We start from the raw sequence: 23,540 nt of genomic DNA on the forward strand, positions 1-23,540 counted from the left end.
CAATTTCCAATAACATCTCTCATTTGTTCAGAACACTCGATATGCCAAGAGCTTTACATAATTTATCTCATTTAATCCCTACAACCACACTGTGAAGTTGAGATCCAGGAAAGTAACTTGCCCAAGGTCATAAAGCAAGTTAACAGCAGAGCCATGATTTGAACCTAGGTTTGCAAACTCAAGTTTCAGTCTCAAGTGAGATTCCTTCAGCCACCAGAAATTAACATTCAAAACTGAATCCTCTGCTAACACATTAGGAATTAAGAAAACAATAATAAATAAATAAAAATCTCAATCCTCTTTAATTCAGCCTGTCACCCTCAGAAAACTGCATCACCCAACCCCAACCCCCTTGGGCATATGAGAGTATCAAGTACCTCCAAAGAATGATCAGATCAAATGAAAAAACAAACAAAAACAAAAAAGAATAATCAGATCAGGCCATTTTCATTAATATAACACTTGGGGACCCCCAACAGCTGCCAGGAAACCTCCATCTGTCCTCAAGAGCAAGTCCAGTCTCAAAAGCAAGCTGTAACAGGATTCTCTCTGCAACCCATTCCCAGCTCAGCCATGTCTGCCTCCCCATCTGTATTCAAGACTTTGCAAAACTCAAGCTCTGCAGTTATAAATGGAGGCCCCTTACCACAAAGGTTGCTCAGCAAGACCCCTCAGTCAGGCTATTCCCTACCTTCAATTTTCTCTCGTCCTCAGGGGCACTGTGATTTGATGGGTGTGTATAGCTGAGAGAACAGCACAACCGGCTCCAGTGCACAGTCATATCCAATGGAGCTATCCCGAAAGACAGCCAGAGAATTTTAATGAAAACCAGAAAACCCCTGGCTGCTAAGTCCAATTGCAGTTCAGGCCTGCCAGCCCCTCCCCCTGCAGCTAAGAATCTCTGAGCCAGCTTTGCCCCAAAGAGCAGGGAAGAAAATCCATTTTGCGTTCAGTAAATCCTTCCATAGCAGCCATTCCCAGGGTCATTTAGGTTAAAGGTGAGGCACATGATAACTGCAATGGGGCCCAGGGACCCTGAGAGGCACAGGGTGTGGCAGCAGCAGATTTGAGCCAACAGATTATGAAACAGTCATTTAAAAAAAAACAAGAAGTCTTTCCTTCTGCCAAAGCTCTCTGCCCACAGCTGCATACAAGGCTAGCGAGGAATCTTAACAAGCTTAAAGGGGCCGTATTTCAGATACTCGAGAACCAAGACAGGAGGAAATAAGTATTTTGAGCACTTACTATGTATCAGGTGCTCTGATCTCATTTCATCCTCACTGTGAGATGGGAACTGTAAACTGCATGTAACAGATAAGAACACTGACTCAGAGAGGTTCTGTAACTTGTCCAAGGAACACAGTTAGCAAGAGGGGAAACGAGATTGGAAAGTTCAGTGTGGGTGAGGCTCATCAGAAGTATCAAACTTTTTGTTAGCGGAGAGCAGAAAAAAAGAAAAAGAAAAGAAAAAAAGAAAAAGAAATACTAAACTCAAAATCCTGACCTGTCCTGACTAATAAAAAGAATGACCATTTACTGAACACTGGCTATGTGCCAGGCACTAAGCTAATATTTTTACATGCACTGTATCACCTAATCCTCACGGCAACTAGATAAGATATAGGTCGTTATTACCTCCATTTAGTAATGAGTAAACTATGGCTTAGACATTCAATAACTTGATCAAGGTCACTGCATCACCAGGATTGGAACCCTGGTCTGTCTAATTCCAGAGTGCTCACCTTAAAACACTCACCCTAACAGCCTTCAGAAGGGAGCCATCTAGATCATCGTGCCAAGCAGGCAAGTTGCAGGGAGATTTCTGCTCCCCTCCCCAGCAGGTAATGCACATTCCAGACTTGCCTTTCAATTCCTCCCAGCACTCTTCAGTGGAGGCACAGAATCACTCGCTCTGGGAAAGCTGATAGCTATGTTTCCACCTTCCCATGTACCACGGACTCTGCTGTCCCGACATGAGTGAAGGAGAACGCCACCACCATGATCCAGAGACTCACGTGAGTATAGAAGCAGACAGCTTCTTTCCCCGGGCCCTGCTCCATAGGCCCATGCAACCTCAAGCAGCAACCTCTTCCTCAACAGCTCACAGGCCTGTTTTGTATTCTTAACAGGAGACCACGTGCCTCCTCTTTGAGCAACTGTGATTTCCCAAGGGAGATGACTGTCTAGACACAGCATCTATCTTGACAACCAGACTGGGCCACATGACGTTCGGTTTGATAATTTAGATTTTAGGGTCTGTGTTCAGCTCTCCAGTGAAGGCTCTGTGCCTGGCACCTCTGGGTAATCAGATTGAGTATCATTCAGTGCAACAGCTGACACCCTGGGTTAGAACCGTCTTCCCAGCCAGGCAAGTGTTACTTGAGGGAAGTCACAGGCATCTTATGGATCACACACACACAGGCACAACACACAAACAGTTCCATTAATGAGGCTAAAACTTGATAGAACTCTTCTATGCATGTTTAGAATTAAGTGCCAGGCTTTGACTGGTGGTAGACTGAATACCTAATATGTATCAGGTACTGTGGTGGGTACATTCACAGTCAATGTCTTAATTGACCTGCACTACATTCTGTAAGGTAGATAGAATTGCTATTATTCAGATGAGGCAACTAAAGCCCAGAGAGATAGCATAATTTGCCCAAAGTCACACACAGGAAGTGGCAAAGCTCAGGTTCAAATTTTTTTTTTTTTTTTTTTTTTTTTGAGATGGAGTCTCACTCCGTCTCCCAGGCTGGAGTGCAGTGGTGCGATCTCGGCTCACTGCAACCTCCACCTCCCAGGTTCACGCAATTCTCCTGCTTCAGCCTCCCCAGTAGCCGGGAATACAGGCAAGTGCCACCACACCCAGGTAATGTTTGTATTTTTAATGGAGACAGGGTTTTATTATGTTGGCCAGGCTGGTCTCGAACTGCTGACCTCAAGCTATCTGCCAGCCTCAGCCTCCCAAAGTGCTAGGATTACAGGGATGAGCCACCACGCCCAGCCTCAAATTCATTTTTAATGTGATTCCAACACCTTTCAGTCAATTATGAGGCCATTCATTTATTCCTCAGATAATTATTGAGCACCATCTATGAGCCAGCTACTGGGACACTTACAGAGGATACAACTGTTAACGTAAGGTAGGTCCAGTCACCAAAGAACTAATGTTCTTGTGAGGATAGATGACAATGCAGATAGATAATTACAGAATGATGAGATGGGGCCTTAGAGGAGTGATGGGGTCAGGCTTCTCTGAGAAAGTGAGATGTGAGCTGAGACCTGAAAGATGAGAATGAGCCAGGCATTTGCAAAGCTAGGAAAAGAGCGCAGGCAATAGATAGAAGAAGTGCAAGGGTTGGCTACTGGAAAAGGCTTGGCGTGTCCAAGGAACATAAAGGAGAACAGGGACCAAGGCTGGGTGAGCAGCAGGGAAAAAAGAACGGTTGAGATGACACAGGGCCTTGTTGACCATGGAAAACACTTTGAATTTTGTTCAAAGGGCAATGGGAGATCAAAGAAGAGTTTTAATCAGGGAAATAGTGTAATCTGATTTGCGCTTTAAAGAGATAATTCTGGTTGCTGTGTGGAGAAGTGAGTGTAGGGAGTGGGCAAGACTCAGGAATGAGGGAGAGAGAACGGTGGCCTGGACCACGATAATGGTAGGGGAGTGGATTTTACATTTGGGAATGAGAAAGAAAATACTTGAGGTGAAACTGTTTTTTTTAAAAAATAAAAATAAAAATTTTGAAATTTAATTACAATGTAAAAAATTAAAAGACAAATGATTTTTTTTTTTTTTTTTTTTTAGAGCAAGTCTTGCTCTGTCACCCAGGCTGGAGTACAGTGGTGTGATCTCGGCTCACTGCAACCTCTGCCTCCAGGGTTCAAGCAATTCTCCTGCCTCAGTCTCCCTAGTAGATGGGATTACAGGCGCCCACCATCATGCTTGGCTAATTTTTGTATTTTTAGTAGAGACAGAGTTTCGCCATGTTGGCCAGGCTAGTCTCGAACTCTTGACCTTATGTAATCCACCTGCCTTGGCCTCCCAAAGTGCTGGGATTACAGGCGTGAGCCACTGCACCCAGCCGAATGAATTTTTTAAAAAATAATGAAAATACTTGCTGATGAATGGCATGTGAATGGTGAAGGGAACAAACTCCTAGGTTTCTAGCTTGAACAACTGGGTAGAGGGTGGTACCACGTATTAACAGAGACTGGAGGAGAAGCAAAATGCTCGTGAGATAACCAACTATATCACACTAAGAAGAAAAAAAAAAGTGGACCCCAGTTGTTTATTCAAGGGGAAGCTAGGAATTAAAGGCCTGAAGCTGCTACTCTGGTGAAAATAAAGTGTTTAGGGGTTATGATAGAGAATAAAGTACAAGAATCTGAAAGGCTGCCTTAGGAAACAGGGGTTCCACTTACTTCATGTGGCCATCACTGCCAAACTGGAACCAATGTGTGGAAGACAGACATAGGAATTCAGTCTGACGTAAGAAAGGGCTGTCTCATAGTCAGAGTGAAATGAGCTGCCTTGGGAGTGGGAGAGGGTGACTTTTCTGTCATTGGAAGTGTTAAAGAAAAAAACAGATGACCCCTTGTCTACAGGGTTAGAGAGAGAATTCAGTAATTGAATAGGGAAAATGCTACATAAAATCCTCCTAAACTCTGGAATTCTGTGGTTTAAAGATAAAATCTTAATTAATCTAACCTTCAGGACTGGAGTTTCTCCAACAGGGCAGAACTCCCTTGGTATGTCCTACCTCTCAGAAGGCAAATGAGAACAATGTTAGCTAATTTTAGTCACTATAAAGTGACTCCTAGTTCATTTCTAAGTGTCAAACAAGATGTTGAAAGGCTTTTTGGTATAAGTGAAAGGCATAAGCTATGGAATTGGATTCACATATCTGCAATTGATTAGCGCTGTGTCCTCTGGCAAATTATTTAAATCCTCTGAATCTCAGTTTATTTCTTTGAAATACGGGGAAAGCAATGCCTTCCTCAAGATGTTTACTGTGAGGACCAATGCCTTGTGCCTGATACATTCAATTAAGAATAATAATGAGGCTGGGTACAGTGGCTGACGCCTGTAATCCCAGCACTTTGGGAGGCCGAGGTGGGCAGATCACCTGAGGTTGGGAGATCGAGACCAGACTGGCCAACATGGTGAAACCCCGTCTCTACTAAAAATACAAAAATTAGCCGGGCATGGTGGCGGGCGCCTGTAATCCCAGCTACTTGAGAGGCTAAGGCAGTAGAATCACTTGAACCAGGGAGGCAGAGGTTGCAGTGAGCCAAGATCGCGCCACCGCATTCCAGCCTGGGCGAGAAGAGAGAAACTCCATCTCAAAAAAAAAAAAAAAAAAAGAAGAAGAAAAATAGCTAACATCTATTACTACAGATCCATAACTATATGCTAGGCATGTACTATGTGCATTTTAAAAAATCCAATCCTTACAACAACCCAGAAAGTAGCCACTATTATTATTCCGTTATAAAAACCAGAAAATTGATTTCTAAAGGTAAAGTAACTTATCCAAGAATCATATAATTAGTAATTGCCCAAATTAGGAAAAACCAAATTCAACAAAGTTGAAACAAAAAGATAAAGAAAACCATATTTAGATAAGTTGAAAAAAAGTTACCTACTGTCGAATTAACAAACAATTCAATTCACCAACTAGTCATTTAGTAAATATTTATTAAACATATAAATAAATAACTGAGTGAATGAATGATTCCAAAGAACATTTATTGAGTTCCTGCCAGGCACAACATCAAGAAACTAGGGTTACAGAAAATGTACATCAATTTAATTGAGAGTTTGCCATTAACACCACAATCTTCAAACTGCAAATAAACTGCCAACTTAACAACACTTAGTCCATGATAAAAAGTCCTAAGAAATGCCATTCTCAGCTAAGCGCTCTTGACTCACGACTGTAGTCCCAGCACATTAGGATGCCAAGGCGGGCAGATACCTTGAGCTCAGGAGTTCAAGACCAGCCTGGGCAACATGGCAAAACCCCATCTCTACAAAAAATACAAAAATTAGTCAGGTGTGGTGGCGTGTGTCTGTGGTCCCAGCACTTGGGAGGCTGAGGTGGGAGGATCACTTAAGCCTGGAATGTTGAGGCTTCAGTGAGCCGAGATCACGCCACTGTACTCCAGCCTGGGGAAGTCAAAACTCTTAGGGGAGAGCTCCGAGCAGTAGGCAGAGAAACAAGAGCACACAACAATGGAAGCTGAGGAAGGAGGCAGTCTCAAAGAAAAGATGAGTAAGACTTCCAAAGGAAGCAGAAATCTAAAAGAATAAAGGCTGAAAAAATGGCCGACTTAATAAGTAGGAGTTTGTCAAAGGACTTCTCTGGAACTGTGGGGAAATAAACCAAGTTTCAAAGGGCAACTGGATGAATGGGTTAAACAGGAAGATGAGGCACTCTTTTAAGAAGTTTAGCAATAAGGCCGGGCGCGGTGGCTCAAGCCTGTAATCCCAGCACTTTGGGAGGCCGAGACGGGCGGATCACGAGGTCAGGAGATCGAGACCAGCCTGGCTAACACGGTGAAACCCCGTCTCTACCAAAAAAAATACAAAAAACTAGCCGGGCGAGGTGGCGGGCGCCTGTAGTCCCAGCTACTCGGGAGGCTGAGGCAGGAGAATGGCGTAGACCCAGGAGGCGGAGCTTGCAGTGAGCTGAGATCCGGCCACTGCACTCCAGCCTGGGCGACAGAGCGAGTCTCCGACTCAAAAAAAAAAAAAAAAAAAAAAAAAAAAAAAAAAAGAAGTTTAGCAATAAAAGGAGGGAAAGGGAACGAAAAGTAAGTAGTCTAATGAGGAGAAGCAGCAAGACTGTTATAAAGAGTATAAGGTAAGGAGCAAGAGCCAAAAGAAAAGGAAAAGCTGAAGACAGAAGATAGATGCAGAAGATGCAGGAAAGAAACAGGATGACCAGACCCCAGCACGTCAAGAGGGGATAGCTACCCTTGGGAAAGAAGTCACCTTCTGCTCTAAGACAGAAATGAAAGAAAAGAGATTTTGACAAATGGACATGGTGAAAAGTTACTCTGAATCAAGCCTGAATACAGTACAGAGAGTGATCAAATTGAATAACATCATTTTGAACTTAAATATTGATTTTTTTGAATCGCTCATAACTTGGTATTGAAAACGACAACCACCATTTTGGATATAAGTTCTATATAGTTAAAAATCAGTATCCTTTTTTTCTGGACAGGAAGTAGGATTTATTGGTGGGCAGTAGGAGGGAGCAGCACAGTGGAAGCCCTCATGAAAGCAGGGCATACCACTGGCCCAGAGGAATGTATTTGACCCCACAGCCATCTGGGATGAGCCACTTCTCATCCCAGAGCCACCATGTCTTCAAATTCATCTGCCCTGGTCAGGTGCAGTGACTTACGCCTTTATTCCCAGTACTTTGGGAGGCCGAGGTGGGTGAATGACTTGAGGCCAGGAGTTCGAGACCACCGTGGCCAGCATGGTGAAACCCCGTCTCTACCAAAAAAATACAAAAATTAGCTGGGCATGGTGGCAGGTGCCTGTAGTCCCAGCTACTCGGGAGCCTGAGGCAGGAGGATTGCTTGAACCTGGGAAGTGGAGGTTGCAGTGAGCTGAGATCACACCACTGTACTCCAGCCTGAGAGACAGAGTGAAACTCTGTCTCAAAAAAAAAAAAAAAAAAAAAAAAAAAAATCATCTGCATCGAACTTCATAAAGCCCCACTTCTTTCAGATGTCGATCTTCTGGTGGCCAAGGAACTTGAACTTGGCCCTGCGGCAGGCCTCAATCACATGCTCCTGGTTCTGTAGCCTGGTGTGCATAGACATGATGACTTGGCCAGTATGAACCCTGGCCAAGGCTCCTTGAGGCTTTCCAAAGGCACCTCCACTGTTTGGAGCCTACACTGGGGACAGTACAAGGTCAGAGACATAAACATACATTAGAAAGGCCTGTCTCCAAGGTCCCTTAGAACAACCCATACAAGAAACAGGCTGCATACACTACCAAGGAAGCTGCTGTTTGCAGCTATTGCACACCAGGCCCCAAGGAGGAAAGGAACTCAGAAGGCTTAATTGGCCGCAGAAAAATCAGTCTTATAGAGATGTTGGTTATGTTCTGTTTCTTAATCTGGGTACTGGTTACCCTAATGTGTTCAGTTTGTGAACTTCATTAAGCTTTTTTTTTTTTTTTTTTTTTTTTTAAGTTTTTATAAACTCTTTAAGTTTAAAACATTAAAAAAAAAAATGTTTAACCTAGGCAGGGTGAGGTGGCTCATGGCTATAATCCCAGCACTTTGGGAGGCTGAGCTGGGTAGATTTCGCTTCAGGCCAGGAGTGTGAGACCAGCGTGGCCAACATGGTGAAACTCTGTTTCTAGTAAAAATATAAAAATTAGCCAGGTGTGGTGGCACATGCCTGTAATCCCAGCTACTCAGGAGGCTGAGGCAGGAGAATCGCTTGAACCTGGGAGGCGGAGGTGCAGGGAGCACTGCACTCCAGCCTGGGCAAGAGAGTAAGGCTCTGTCTCAAAAAAAGAAAAATATTTTCTTGGTATTTTTAGTAGAGACAGAGTTTTTAACTTAGAATCACCACTCCTCTCCTATTTGTTCAGTTTTTAAAAGAGTAACTCAAGAAAATTATATATTCCTCCAGACAGGGAACATTCCTTACCATTCTTTTAGATCCCCATAGCACTAAATCAGACTAGATATACAATAAGTATCTAACAAATATACGTTGATGTGATTGGAAGAAGGCTAACACCAAATGTCCACACTTAAAACAAATCTAGGCCAGGTGCAGTGGCTCATGCCTATAATCCTAGCACTCTGGGAGGCCAAGGTGGGTAGATTGCCTGAGCTAAGGAGTTCAAGACCATCCTGGGCAACACGGTGAAACACCGTCTCTACAAAAAAAAAATACAAAAAATTAGCCGGGCGTAGCAGTGCACGCCTGTAGTCCCAACTACTTGGGAGGCTGAGGCAGGAGAATTGCTTGAACCCGGGAGGCGGAGGTTGCAGTGAGGCAAGATCGCACCACTGCACTCCAGCCTGGGTGATAGAGCAAGACTGCATCTCCAAAAAAAAAATAAAAACAAAAAACAAAAACAAAAAAACCCACAAATCTTTCTCTAGGAAATGGCACCTTCATGACTGCAAAATCTGGCAGCTCCCTAATTTTAGCCAGTGATTCCACTTAGCATCACTAATGATCTGGACAAACTGACATTATGTGCCTCCTTTTGTGATGAAACGGGAAACATACAACCTCAGCTTTAGAATTCTTGCCCAAAATATTTAATCTGTATATAATCATGCAGAAATAATTATACAAATTCAGATCATGAGATATTGTTAAGAAAACAGACCTGGGATCTTAAAAATATCATAAAACACAAATAAGGGGGGAGACTCCTATAGATTTAAAGAGACAAAAGAGGCATAACAACTAAATTTAATGTGTAACCTTGTTTGGATCCTGGATTAAAAACAAACCGACAGTTATAATGATTAACATTATAACATTAACATTATTATTAACAGTATTTGGACAACAGGGGTATGACAGATTGCAAACATGGCTGTGATTGTTCATGCCCCTGTATCCATGCCCTTGAGCAATATGACTTTGCAGTTATTTCCATCAAGAGGAGCGTGTGACTTGCTTTGACCAAAAGATTGTGGAAGTGATGCTGTGCCAATTCCAAGCCTAGGCCTTAAAACGCTTTGCACTTTTCCACTCTCTTAGAGCCTGCCCATAAGCATGGAAACAAGCCTGTTCTAGATTGCTGGAGGATGAGAGACCCCTCTGGAGCAAAGAAAAGCCATCCAAACTGAGGCCGACTTAGACCAGCCAGCTCCTCGTCAGTCCAGCAGCTGACTCCAGAGGTATAAAGGAGTCCAGATGATCAGCTGAGCCTAATCCACATTAGAAGAACCACCTAACTGGCCCATGGAATTATGAGCACTAATAAACTGTGGTTGTTTTAAGCCACTAAGTTTTGACATGATTTGTTTATCAGCTAGCTGATCAAAGGCAAAATTTAAATATGGACTCTATATTAGATGACATTATGGAATCACTGTTAAATTTCTAAGGCATGATAACGGTATTGTGGCTATGAAGAAGAATATCCCCCTTACACTTAGGAGAATACTGATATATTTAGAGATAAAGGATCATGATATCTGCCCTACCCCCTAGTGTAAATATGCATTTCTAAAGAAAGATAAATCAAATGTGGCAAAATGTTAGCAATTAGTTAACCTAAGTAAAGGGTTTTTTGGTTGTCCTTTGTACTAATACGTTTGTTTTAGATTTTTCAAAACAAAAAATTAGATAGAAAAAAACCACACACCCCTATTTACCCTGTAACACAGCAAGCTACCATGCAGTGAACAGATTATTTCCATCCCCCACCCCCTGCCCCTTTTTACTGGAGGCAGCACTACTACTGCTGAGGGGGGAGGGGAGCAGATATAAAGTGCAGTAAACTAGGGTTATATTATGATATAGTTAAATGAAAGACTCATTAGGAAACTAAGAAATGTTTAAAGGGAGGTGTGTTAACAGCAAGCAGCCACTGAGGTTTTCTTCTGATATAATCAGAAAAAAAATTTGTGTAGGGTTGGATGGGACTTGAAAAGAACAAAGCTTTGGCAAGAAACATGGGCAGGTCTTTGAATTATTTTGTGCTGGAAAACAAATATTCCTGTGTTTCTCTATTTTAAGAGATTTCTCAAATGCCTGCAAATGAGAAGGGTATCTTGTATTCATCTCTACCCCTGAAAATCCCTAAAGAATCCTACTACTATAATCTAAATCTGTTTATTCACAACCTCATGAAAGCCTTCTTTATTTAATTTGGATTTTTCCCTCAAGTCATATACAGCAATTATTAATGCTGTATATTGACTTATGTGAACAAACCCAGAGGCCTAGGTTCAAAAGATACGGCTTTCTGAACTAAAATCTAAGAACTTCAGCTTTATTATGCCATATAGAAAAATTCTTAGAGTGAATGGCAAACAAAGCCCATTCTCTATATAAAAAACAGTAACCCAGGTAGGAAGTTTGTTTGTTTGTTTGTTTTTTAGAACAATCTCTACAAATCTGTTCAAAGATCTTTGGCTTCAAAAAAGTCCAGTAGAGCTATCCCATGTATTATCATTGTCAGATGAGAAAAACATTCAACTTATATAAGAAAGGGAAGAAAATACTGCCAGGTACTGTACATTTAATGAGTTGGTTGTTCTTGTTCATCAGAACTGAAAAATTAATGCAGCAAAGGCATCATTTGGCTCAAAGCCAAATCCATGCCTCATTCTTCTTATAGAATTCCTTGATTCACTAGCCCACAAACCCCAGGATGCTTCAGAATATAGTTTGAAACTACAACTTTAAATTAAAATGGCTGTGCAAAAGGAAGGTACCACATACAGAGAGAATCTTCCAGTTGTCTCTACAAACTTTATCAGATTCAGAGAAACCAAGCAGGCTATCAGGTCTTCAAGGTATCTTTGATGTTCAAAGAGAATTCTACTGTACACATTAATTCTCAAAAATGGTCAGGGGCACTGTAAAAACAGCAGCAGGGCAATAGGCTCTCCTAGCCCAAATCTGCACATTAGCCTACCTCATGAAAGGACTAGCCATCAGCAGATCTAGACATGGTCTAATACAGACACTGAATTCCCATTCACTCATCACCAGAAGTGTCAACTGTTTAAAGAAGTGTGGATTGATTAACTCATTTATTCATTTATTCTGTAATCATTTATTTTTTTTTTTATAGAGACAAGGTCTCGCTTTGTCACCCAGCCTCCCAAGCAACTGAAACTACAGGCATCCACCACTGTGCCCATATATATACATTTTTTTTCCCTAGAGATAGGATCTTGCCATTGTGCCCAAGCTGGTCTCGAACTCCTGGGCTAAAACAACCCTCCCGCCTTGACCTCCCAAAGTGCTGGGATTACAGGCATGAGCTACCACACCCAGCTCTGTAAACATGTATTAAACAAGTTTTATATGCCAAGCCCAGAGTAGAAAAACACAGCCGAAAAGGGCATGCCCACTGTCCACCAGGAAGTCACAAACTAATGGAGAAGCACAATCCAAGCACTTAGTCAAACTGCAATAAAGAGCTTTGCCATGGTTAAACACTTGAGCCTAGATCCTGACTCTACCACTTAATTGGCTTGGTGGCTTTGGACAAAATTGACTTAACCTCTCCAAGTTTTGTTTCCTCAGCTATAAAATGGGTACCTATTACATTGAGTTACTATCAGACCTGAGATTATGTATATGACTATACATATTATAGTAACTTTAGGTAAACGTTGGCTAGAATTATTAATCTTTATTATTATCTGAGTGGTTATACTAGGTATCTATTTGTATCTAAAATCCACCCTGAGATTCTAATAATTAGCTGTGTGACCCAGAGTAAGTAATTTAAAATCTCTGGGCTTCACACTCTTCATCTGTTAAATGAGAGGTTATAGCTAAGCGATCCTAAAATCCCTTCAAGCTCTGGAATATTAAAAGGATCTATGATTGATCTTATACAGTTTCATATGTGTCTCAATGACACTGCTCAGATAAACTGATGAAACAAAGCAACTGCCAAGTAAATCACCTTTCTTCAGTAGTTGTCTGAATCTTTCATTTTACTTCCTTTAACCTCATTACTTACCCAGGCATATATGGCATATGCATAAGTAACAGTCCCCAAAGAAAGAAACAAGTAACTGGGGGAAGCCAGACCCCGATCTGTCCCATTCCTTTAGATTGGGCAGATGCTTCCAAAACATCAGTGAGGGGGCGGGGGTGTGTGCAATGAATGAATGAAGTATCCTATCTCACTGTGGGAGAAGTGCCTTGCTGTGCTTCCACAGTACCCACTGCTTGTCTCTGTATGCCACATTCCACATGGCCATCTCATCTGCCTGCACAGACTAAGCTGACTGAGAGCTAAAACTCTGTCGTATCAAATTGTGCATCCTTAATCCCAAACACAGTCCTGGAAAGTGATAGGCACCCAGTGTCTTAAAATTAACTATGATTCATACTTCCCTCAGGACCAAAGCTATACATATGCAAGGTGACTGGACACTCTAAGGTGTGGGCCTGACCTCTAGGGACCCTTTTCTAAGTGTCACCACTTAGAAAAAGGGCTGGGAGGGGGGCGGTATTTCACCTTTTGGCTTTCAGTTTCCTCACTGGTAAAATGAGGGGAATCTATTAGATCAGGGGTTGGCAAACTATGGCTCATGGGCCAAATCCAGCCTATATCTCTACCCCCAGCTTAGAATTATCTTTACTACTTTTTTTAAGAGACAGGGTCTCACTCTATTGCCCAGGCTTCAGTGCAGTGGCGTGATCATAGCTCACTGCATCCCTGAACTCCTGGGTTCAAGCCATCTCCCACCTTAGTCTCCCGAGTAGCTACAACTACAGGTGTATACCACCATATCCAGCTAATTTATTTGTATTTTGTAGAGATGGGGGTCTCACTTTGTTGCCCAAGCTGGTCTCAAACTCCTGGCTTCAAGTGATCCTCCCCACTCGGCCTGCCAAAGTGCTAGGTTTACAACTGTGAGTCACAGCACCCAGACCATTTTTACATTTTTTAATGATTGTAAAAACAAAGAATAATATGCATCAGAGACCATATGTGGCCCCCAAAGCCTAATATATTTACTTTCTGGCCCTTTTAATAGAAAAAGCTTGCTGCCTCTGGATTAGATTATCTCTAAAGTCCCTTTAAACCCTGACATTTTAGCATTCTAATTCTACTGGGTTTCCTTGAATTGTCTGATTCCGGCTCTTCACGTAGAGCAGTACCAAGTCTGAAACAATACCAAAGGCACAACAGGAACTCAACTGTGATTTGCTAACTGAATAAATGAATTCTGCAGCAGCAACCCTAAGAACTAACTCCTCTACCAAGGGGGCAAGTGGGTCAATGTGTATCAAGTGACTGCCTAATAAATGCCCCCAGAGTGGACGCCACAGTGAGAGGAACAATCCACTCTATTGGCCTTTTGGATGACAGTGGCACCTGGAAGGGCCTGGAGCTCAGATAACCAGGATTAAAACTCACCTTGTTCCACCAAATAAAAAATACATGGAGCCATCCCCTGAATAAACCCCTTGGGCAAATTATAAAGCTATGTCGAAATAGCTATCAGAAACACAGATCATCTAAACTGATAATCTTAATAGTCATGGACCCAAGAGAATAAATTCCATCCACAATAAGGCATATAGAATAATTTAGCTCACAACATTATTTCTTTTTCCCTCTATTGTTGTTAAAAATACATGATACCAAAACAAGGAATTCAAACAATTATGTCAGGGCAACAAGCCAAGGAAAGTCTTGAATATATGATCCTATTAACACTAATGGAAGATAGAGCAAGGTAAAAGAAAAAATAAAGCTCCCTGCCTCGACTCTTGACTACACATACTTTCCCAAAATAAACAGCCAGCAATTATTCTTTTAATGTTCCTCCTCTATTCACCCATAAATCACTGCTATGTATAAACCTCTTGCTGATTTCAAAGAATGTTTTTTTTTTTTTCTTTCAGTCTTCCTCTTTTTGATTGCTAACAATGAGTTCTAAAAAGGGCTGAGGGTGCTTTTCCACCATCCCTCAGTAGAGCATCTCCATTTACAAGTACAATACACTCCAACCACACACTTCGTCGTCATACTGTTACTTATAAATCACAAAGCTGATCTAGAGATTCTGCCTTTTCTCCTTTCCTCTAAAGAAGCAACTTGGGGCTGGGCATGCTGGCTCATACCTGTAATCCCAACACTTTGGGTGATAAGAGGATGGATGGCTTGAGGCCAGGAGTTTGAGATTGGCCTGAGCAACATAGCAAGACTCTGTCTCTACAAAAAATAAAATGATGCCCACTTCTCTCCACAAGGCCCCGTATGCCCAAAAATGACATGGAGTCACAAATCTCACCCTCTCCCCAGGCACCCTGCTCTAGACATACTGGCCTAGAAGGTTTAAAAAAAAATCCCACCTCTAATCCCAGCACTTAGAGGCTGAGGCAGAAGGATTGCTTAAGTCCAGGAGTTCGAGACCAGCCTGGCAACATAGTGAGATCCTTAAAAAGTAAGAAATTAGCCAAATGTGGTGGCACATGCCTGCAGTCCCAGCTACCCAGGAGGCTGAGGTGGGAGAATCACTTGAGCCCAGGAAGTCAAGGCTGCAGTGAGCCGTGATAATACCACTGCACTCAGCCTGGGCAACAGTGAGACCCTGTTTCAAAAAAAAAAAAAAAAAAATTTCCTGAATATCATAATGTTCATTTCCAAGCTCTTTATAAACCAGAAGAGAGACGAACACTTAAAATCTGAATTCTTTCCCTAACTTAATAGGTAAGCTTTTTCTTTTTCCAATAGTCAGAGGATGTAGACAAACATTGGCCCCTCTGCTGACCTTTCTATGAACCTCAAAAAAAATCTCTTTACTTTCCAAACTTGTGGTTGTCTTCGCACGTTTTCTAGCCAATCAAAATGAGTTTAATGTTAGCCTGCATCCTTGTTTGAGAGGTAACGAGCCTGCACTAGGTTCATGCTGTCTGAGCTCTGCGACCTCTAAGGAAAGGTCCTGCCACAGCTGCTCGCTGATTCCAGGCCCAAACAGCCTCACCCACCGTCTCTCCAAATCCCATTGCTGTAAGTCCTGCTGCTGTGCCCCAGCATGTCCCTGAGTGGCTGCACTCCACCCTTCTCAGATGCTCTGCCCTTCTCCCTGCTGGAGCATGTGATCTGGAGCATCCACTCAAGCTCGAAAAAGAACCACATGGTTAAAAAGAATCTTTTTAAAGTAGGCAGATAATTAATGTAAAGAAGGGCAGACTGCCTCTACAATAAAACAAATCTGATATAGCCTTGTTTTGTCTCTATAAAAGTCCTTGTAAACTATTTATTAATGTTTGCAAAAAGATGCCGGGTGTGGTGGCTCATGCCTGTAATCCCAGCACTTTGGGAGGCCAAGGCAGGCGGATCACGAGGTAAAGAGATCAAGACCATCCTGGCCAACATGGTGAAATCCCCGTCTCTACTAAAAATACAGAAATTAGCTGGGTGTCATGGCGTGCGCCTGTAGTCCCAGCTACTCGGGAGGCTGAAGCAGGAGAATTGCTTGAACCTGGGAGGCGGAGGTTACAGTGAGCCGAGATCACGCCACTGCACTCCAGCCTGTCCACAAAGCGAGACTCCTTACCAAAAAAAAAAAAAAAAAGACCAACATGTGCCTGGTTTTTTTTTTTTTTTTTTTTTTTTTTTTTTTGGAGGGGGGAAAGGGGGAGCGGGCAGTTTTTTTTTTTTTTATTGTTTGTTTGTTTGTTTTTTGAGACAGGGTCTCACTCTGTTGCCCAGGCTGGGGTACAGTGGCGTGATCACAGCTCACTATAGCCTCAACCTCCTGGGCTCAAGCAATCTTCTCATTTCAGCCTCCCAGTTAGCTGGGACTACAAGGTATATGCCACCATGCCTGGTTAATTTTTTTTTTTAATTCTTTGTAGAGACAGGGTCTCACTATGTTGCCCAGGCTGGAACATGTACCTTTTGAAGGTAAAGTTCAATAGAAAATTTGAGGTGATTCAAATAGGCTTTGGAAAACATCTTGGCCAACTTATTGATTATTATCAGGCATCTTTGGAAATAACTACACATTAATTATCCAAAGAGACTATTACTCTTTTAACAGTGTACAATCATTTTAACAGTAAGAATAAGAATGGTACAACTATTCTCACTCCTCAAAGTAGAATTGGCCATTCCCCTTCCTTTTGGGGCCCACAGTACCCTATATAGATTTTAATAATGGGGCCAGGCATGGTGGCTCATGCCTATAATCCTAATGCTTTGGGAGGCTACGGTGGGAGGATCACTTGAGCCTAAGAGTTTGAGACCAGCCTGAGCAACATAGAGAGACTTCGTCTCTACCAAAAATAAAAAATTAAAATTAGCTGGGCATGGTGGTACATGCCTGTAGCCTCAGTTACTTGGGAGGCTGAGGACTGCTTGAGCCTGGGAGGTTGAGGCTGCCCTAAGCCATGATTGAGCCACTGCACTCCAACCTGGGCAACAGAGTGAGACCATGTCTTAAAAAGAAAAAAAAAAGACTTTAATAACAGGACCTGGACCACTTTATTTACTTATTTGTTTGCATGATTGTCTCTTAACACCCCGCTGCCCTTACTACCCACACTATAAAAACCTTGAGGTTCTTTAAGAACCATCAAAATCCTTCTTGAGCCCTAGTATTTGTTTAACAGACTGTCTGACACACAAGTACTTCATAACAACAGGATGATGGAAAAGAAGGAGAGGGGATCACTGCAAATGAAAAGGGGAGAGGCAGTAAGAGTTTAAGAAGGCAGAAGCTGAATTTGTTTTATTCATTGTTACCTGGCCTGCAAGTATTGTTTAAATGGACTGAAAAAACTAAATGAGCAGTAGTACCAAGGCATGAAATTATAGAGCTTTGTTTTAAAGTGATAAATATGATCCTTCATCAATTCTAAAAATACTTTTTCTTACATTTCTGACAGGCTGGAAACTAGGATGCATTTTATAATGGCATCTTAGCATTTTGTGATATTATTAGGAAACCTCATTTTCGTTTTCTCAGTGGTACATAAAATAGCTGTACATGTTAGAAATGATGGTGACATAGATTCCATGAAATGCAATCATTTGTTGTGGCTGTGGCAATAAAGGTTGGAAAGAGGACTATAAAATTGAGCTAAATTTTCCACAAGAGTAGAAACTAAAGGAGAGGTTGAGCCTTTTTAGTGGATGGCAAATAGGGTGACTTTAAAAAAAAAAAAAAAAAAAAAAAGATAGGCCAGGCGCGGTGGCTTACACCTGTAATCCCAGCACTTTGGAAGGCCGAGGCAGGCGGATTGCCTGAGCTCAGGAGTTCGAGACCAGCCTGGGCAACACGGTGAAACCTTGTCTCTATTAAAGTACAAAAAATTAGCTGGGCGTAGTGGTATGCGCCTGTAGTCCCAGCTACTTGGGAGGCTGAGGCAGGAGAATTGCTTGAACCCGGGAGGCAGAGGTTGCGGTGAGCCGAGATCGTACCACTATAATAGCCTGGGCAACAGAGCGAGACTCTGTCTCAAAAAAAAAAAAAAGAAAAAAAAAGATAAGGTTTCGCCCTGTCACCCAGGCAGGACTGCAGTAGCATGAACACGGTTCACTGCAGCCTTGAACTCCTGGGCTCAAGGGATCCTCCCACCTCAGCCTCCTGAATAGCTGGGACTATAAGCACATCACCACAGCTGTCTAATTTTTATTTTTGGTAGAGACAGGGTCTCACTATGTTGCCCAGGCTGGTCTCGGACTCCTAGGCTCAAGCCATCCTCCTACCTCGGCCTCCTAAAGTGCTGGGATTACAGGTGTGAGCCACCACACCTGGCCAAATGGGGCAACTCTTTATCTCACAGTGATTCACCTTCACTTCACTAGCAGCAGCCCAAGAGGGGCTCCCAGTGGCCACAGCTATACTAAATCACCCTGCTCTTCTGGCCCCACTGCTGATTGATCTAGGGGTGGTCATAGGATCCAAACTGGTCCAATCATTACTGATTGAGATTTTTTTTACTGGAAGCCAGTGTGAGTGTGGGTCAGTCCTCTCTGGTGGTAACCACAGTAAGATTTAGTGTTCTGGAACAATCCATGGCCATGCTCCTTGCGATGTAGGAGAGAAGCAAAGGCAAGGGACAAAATCTTAACAGCTTTTGAGTCCCTGTGTGGTTCAAACTAGCTAGGTGCTCACCGAACCCATTTTGTTTTCTTCCTGGGCAAACAGGCCTTTCTCAGCTGTTATTGGGTCACAACTAAATTATGGGGTCACAAACTAAATTATAATCGATAGATTGAGGACAGAAATGACATAAGCCACTTTCAGACCTGGCCCATGGAATCCTTCCATGTGAGATCCTCCTTCTATCTCCTTCTCTGTCTGCAGGTTAAAAGGAGGAAAGCTCTAAGAACAAAGGAATCACAAGATGGAAGGAGGCTGGGTGCCCGAAACATTAAAGGCAGCCTAGCCAGGAATAACCATGTTGAACTGCTGTACACACAAGAAATAAACTTCGTTTGTATTGAGCCACTGAAATTTGGGGGCTGGTAGGGAAGTTACCTGCTCTAAAACCTCCTGGTTCCGGCTGTACCTGTTCTTTTCATGGTTACATAAAATACGTCAGTATCCTTCCCACAAATTCCCTCTGTACCCCAGTTAGAGTTGGGTTGCTTCCGTCCATAACTTAGACTTCTAACACAGCCAGGAAGAAGGAAGAGCTATCATTTGAAGTGGCAAGAAGGTGGAAGTAAGCAATGATCCTTAAGTGTCTAGGGAACACCTAGAAAATTTGTCAGAACAGGGTAATAATTCCAACAAACTGATGACAGTCCACAAAGACCCTTTTCACTTTCCAAGGGCTTCTAGCTTTAAACTCATAAAGCACTTACAGTAAAAAATAAAAATAAAAATAAAAAATGCCCTCTTCCCCACTCTCTTTTCATTCTCAGAAGCATGTATGAAGTTGTAATAGCCCTGAAGTAGGGCTTACCTACTAAGATATCTTCAGGAGTTCTCAACCATCCAGAATTCTAGCAAGTGAGATATACCTCATTTATCATACATAGCCAGCTCTGCTGTCCCAGAATTTATTGGCAAATGAATCACACATAGCTCTAAGAACTCAAATAATTACTCTGGGGTAAACAGTTCTGGGTATGAGTGTACAACCCTGGCTCGAGTTTTCAAAGATAAATATTCAACAATCACCAAAGCTTCTGGTAGCATTTACAATACCATAAATGAGATTACAAAAATAAACAGGAGAATGATGCCACGAATGCCTCCTTGAGCAATAATCAGGTTTGCCAGGAACTGGAGACCAGTGATGACAGAACAGGCCTCCTGCTCAATTTCCAGAAACATTTCTCTTTGAGCCAAATTTAGTCTTTAAGAACAAGCTCTGGCATCTGTAAAACACGCTACAGGCTTGTTATAAAGCCCATTTATACTATATATTGAGTTATGTGACTCAGAACAGCAGCATGAAGCTGGGATTGTCATCAATTCTTCATTTTTAGCAATAAAAACAGGCTCAAACAGATCAAGTGCTCACAGCCCCAGGATTTGTGACTTCAGCCAAGACTTGAGCTCTGACCTCGGATCCTCTATCCATTTAACTATAGCCCAAACTATGGAATACCAGGGAAGAGAAATGGCCTGGCTAGAGGAGACTTTTCCCCACTGCCGTAATTCATCAACCCATGTTGGAAGCTAGTTTTCCATGTTGCGTGCAGCCATGTGTGGGAACTTAACAGCAAGGGCTAAAGGGCCTGAGAGAGATGTCTGGCCTGCCTCCAAAGCCAGCTGGGAAAACATTCCCTGACAAGACACTGTGCCCACAGGGGACCTTGAGAGAAGGAGGAGTCTGAGGCAGAAGATTAGAAGTGCTGAGCCTTCCATGTGATCCTGTCATAATCTTATAGTTCAAGGCCTCTAAGAACCAGGTGACAAGGTCTCTCAGAGCTGCAAAGATAGAATCTGGAGCAAATGAGCTGAAGTTTTCCTTTGTTGGGGAGGGAGAGGGGATCCACTACAAACCTAGCTGACCTCAGTCAGCATTCTCTCAGACGATTTTTATGAGCCACTTCTAAAAGACAAACTGCCAAGATCAAACACGCACACATTGCCTGGGAAAAGAGAAAGTGGGGTGCAAGGCAGTATTAATATATTAATGTTTTAGTAAAAAAACGTTTATCCCTGGGAGCTGGTGATCTACCACCTCAGAGGGAAGACACAGGGAATTGGAGCTGTCTTTAAGTGTGTCAGAAAAGTTGAAGAGTTGGCCTCCCCTAACTATCATGAATTCCCTAGGCTCCACAGATGAAAGGGAGGCGTCTATGCCCTGTACCCTGGTGTGGCTCTTCCAGAAATAGAAAGTCTAGTGTTTTGAAGGAGCACGAAGTAGAGGAAGGAGCCTTAAACCACTGCTTAGTCTCCTCCCAGCTGTGACCTTAAGCAAGTCACAACCTCTTTGAGCCTCAGCTTTTGTAGTTATAAAGCAAGGATAAGAACACCTGAATTACAGGATTGTGGGGAGGATCAAATAAAATTATAAATGCAAAGGGTATAGCACAGCTGCTCAATTAATGGTTAGTGCCTAACTTTTGCCCCTCAACCTCCACTTCAATTTCTTAGTATTGAAATTGTATATTTAGTAATTCTAATCCTTAGTAACTCAGCGGTACTTAGTAATTTTGAGAAAATCACATATATTACCCAGTGTCTTGGCAATTTCACTTGCTTTTTTGAAGCATAACCATCTGTGACTTTAGTTGTGAGCATCTCCAATAACTCTGGACCCTTGAGTCTCTTACTGATCTGCTCTGTGCTTCCCAAATTCCTTCAAAAAAAAAAAAAAAAAAATCTAACCCACAGGTCCCTTTTTAACCTTATAATCTTTCTCTAATGTGGAAGAGATTCTAAACCTTACAGATATTTGGCATATTGCTGGGCACTTAACTGTCATATGTGACTAAATTTTCCACAAGACTTAAAATAGAAAGTTTGCCAAAGCTCTCACGACTTTAATAAATATGTGACCAAGTGTTATGGTTCATGCCTGTAATCCCGGCACTTTGGGAGGCCAAGGTGAGCGGATCACTTGAGGTCAGGAGTCTGAGATCAGCATGGCCAACATGATGAAACCCCATCTCTACTAAAAATATGAAAGTTAGCCAGGAGTGGTGGCGTATGCCTGTAATCCCAGCTACTCAGGAGGTTGAGGCAGGAGAAACGCTTGAACCTGGGAGGCGGAGGTTGCAGTGAGCCGAGACTATTCCACTGCACTCCAGCCTGGGTGACAGACAGAGGGAGACTCTGTAAATAAATAAATAAATAAATAAATAAATAACATGCTTATGACCATATGGACAACAGGAAGGATGAGGTTCTTGTGGTCTTCTTCATTATCTTCCTGGAGTCATTTCTTCTTAACATCCTCTCATCCTAGACAGGGTCAGGTGCCCCTCCTCTATGCTCCAATAGTTGTCTGTATGTACACTGCCAGCATTATGACCATACTGTATGATAATCATCTCTTTTACATCTCTTTCATTAGCCTATAATCTCCTTATAGTCAAAAACAGTGTGCTGCCGAATCTTGATTGCTACTACCCATGAGCACGGTACCTGGTATAGAATAGATATAAAATTAATGTTTGATGAATGAACAAATTAGGTTTTTAGATCTGGGAGAAACTTTAGAAATAACCTGGTCTAATACAAGCCTTCATTTCACAGACAAGAAAGCTGAGCCTGTCCCTGGTCATCTAGGTGGCTAGGAAAAACAACACTGACAACAACAAAAAAGAAAGTTGAGGCCATGCACGGTGGCACACATCTGTAGTCCTAGTTACTGGAGAGGCCAAGGAGGAAGGATCACTTGAGCCCAAGAGTTTGAGACCAGCCTGGGCAATAGAATGAGACCCTGTGTCTACAAAAAAAAAAAAAAAACACAAAAATCAGCCAGATGTGGTGGTGTGCACCTGTAGTCCCAGCTACTCAGAAGGCTGAGGTGGGCAGATTGATTGAGCATGGGAGGTTAAGGCTGCAGTGAGTCGTGATCATGCCACTGCACTCCAGCCTGGGCAACAGGATGAGACCTTGTCTCAAAAACAAAAAATAAAAAAGAAAGAAAGAAAAAGAAAAGAAAGCTGAGCCTCAGAAATGTAAGGTACCCTCAAAAGCAGCAACAAGATGGCAAGTAGTAGCAGCCAGGTGCCATTTTGACTGTAGTTCAAAAGCAGACATCACTTGGCACTCACCCCCAAGGAGAAGCACGTGGCTTAGTGGACACAGCACGGGCTCTACAGGAAAAGTCTTGCTCCTGCCACCTACCCGTCATGTGATTTTGGACAGGTTACTTCCCCTCTCTGAGTCACAATTTCTGCATTTGCATCTATTAAATGGAGCTAATAGCTCCAGAGTTGTTAGGGTTATTAAATTTGCAACATATATAAAGTGCCTAGCATAGTACCTGGCACTATGTAAATGTTTACTGAATGAATCATGAATGAGTACCTGTCCAGCACACCACAACTTCATGAACCTGGTTTAGACTTTGCTTTTAGGTCTCTGACCACAGCAAGGATGGCTGGGACACCCACAATTATAGAACCATGAACTTGGAGATTTGTTCCTTGCAAGGACCAGACTTTAAAGCATGTCTGTAACTTTGCTCACTGTTCCCTTCCCCTGAGTTGCCCTTCTCACCTTCCTCATTGACACACAAATTTTATCCATCTTCTGTTGCACAGCCAGATCTACCCTGTCTTGGAGGCCATTTCTAACACTACTTCTCAGTCCTTCCTGTCTCACTGATTACTTTCTACCAAGTAGTAAAGGAGTGCTATGATTTGAATGGTTTGTGTCCCTTTCAAAATTCATGTT

General features: G+C 42.5%; 1 protein-coding gene and 1 non-coding gene across 7 annotated transcripts in view; both read right to left on the reverse strand.

The window, feature by feature from the left end:
- The window catches only part of RAB30 (RAB30, member RAS oncogene family), a 101,609-nt gene that overhangs the window by 61,572 nt on the left and 16,497 nt on the right, over positions 1-23,540 (reverse strand). For 3 of the 6 annotated variants that reach the window (XM_050755907.1, XM_050755901.1, XM_050755904.1), the window contains exon 1: positions 692-1,807. The exons of the other annotated variants lie outside the window; for them this stretch is intronic. The gene's annotated coding sequence lies outside the window, so the exon portion shown is untranslated. Of the gene's footprint in view, positions 1-691; positions 1,808-23,540 lie in introns of those variants that run through there. 6 annotated transcript variants of the gene reach the window in all.
- LOC126936700 (small nucleolar RNA SNORA70) lies at positions 7,973-8,107 on the reverse strand. Its single transcript, XR_007719520.1, has one exon. It is a non-coding gene; the product is annotated as a small nucleolar RNA SNORA70 (small nucleolar RNA).

The sequence above is a fragment of the Macaca thibetana genome, chromosome 14 (assembly GCF_024542745.1).
Source record: "Macaca thibetana thibetana isolate TM-01 chromosome 14, ASM2454274v1, whole genome shotgun sequence".
Classification (NCBI taxonomy): domain Eukaryota; kingdom Metazoa; phylum Chordata; class Mammalia; order Primates; family Cercopithecidae; genus Macaca; species Macaca thibetana.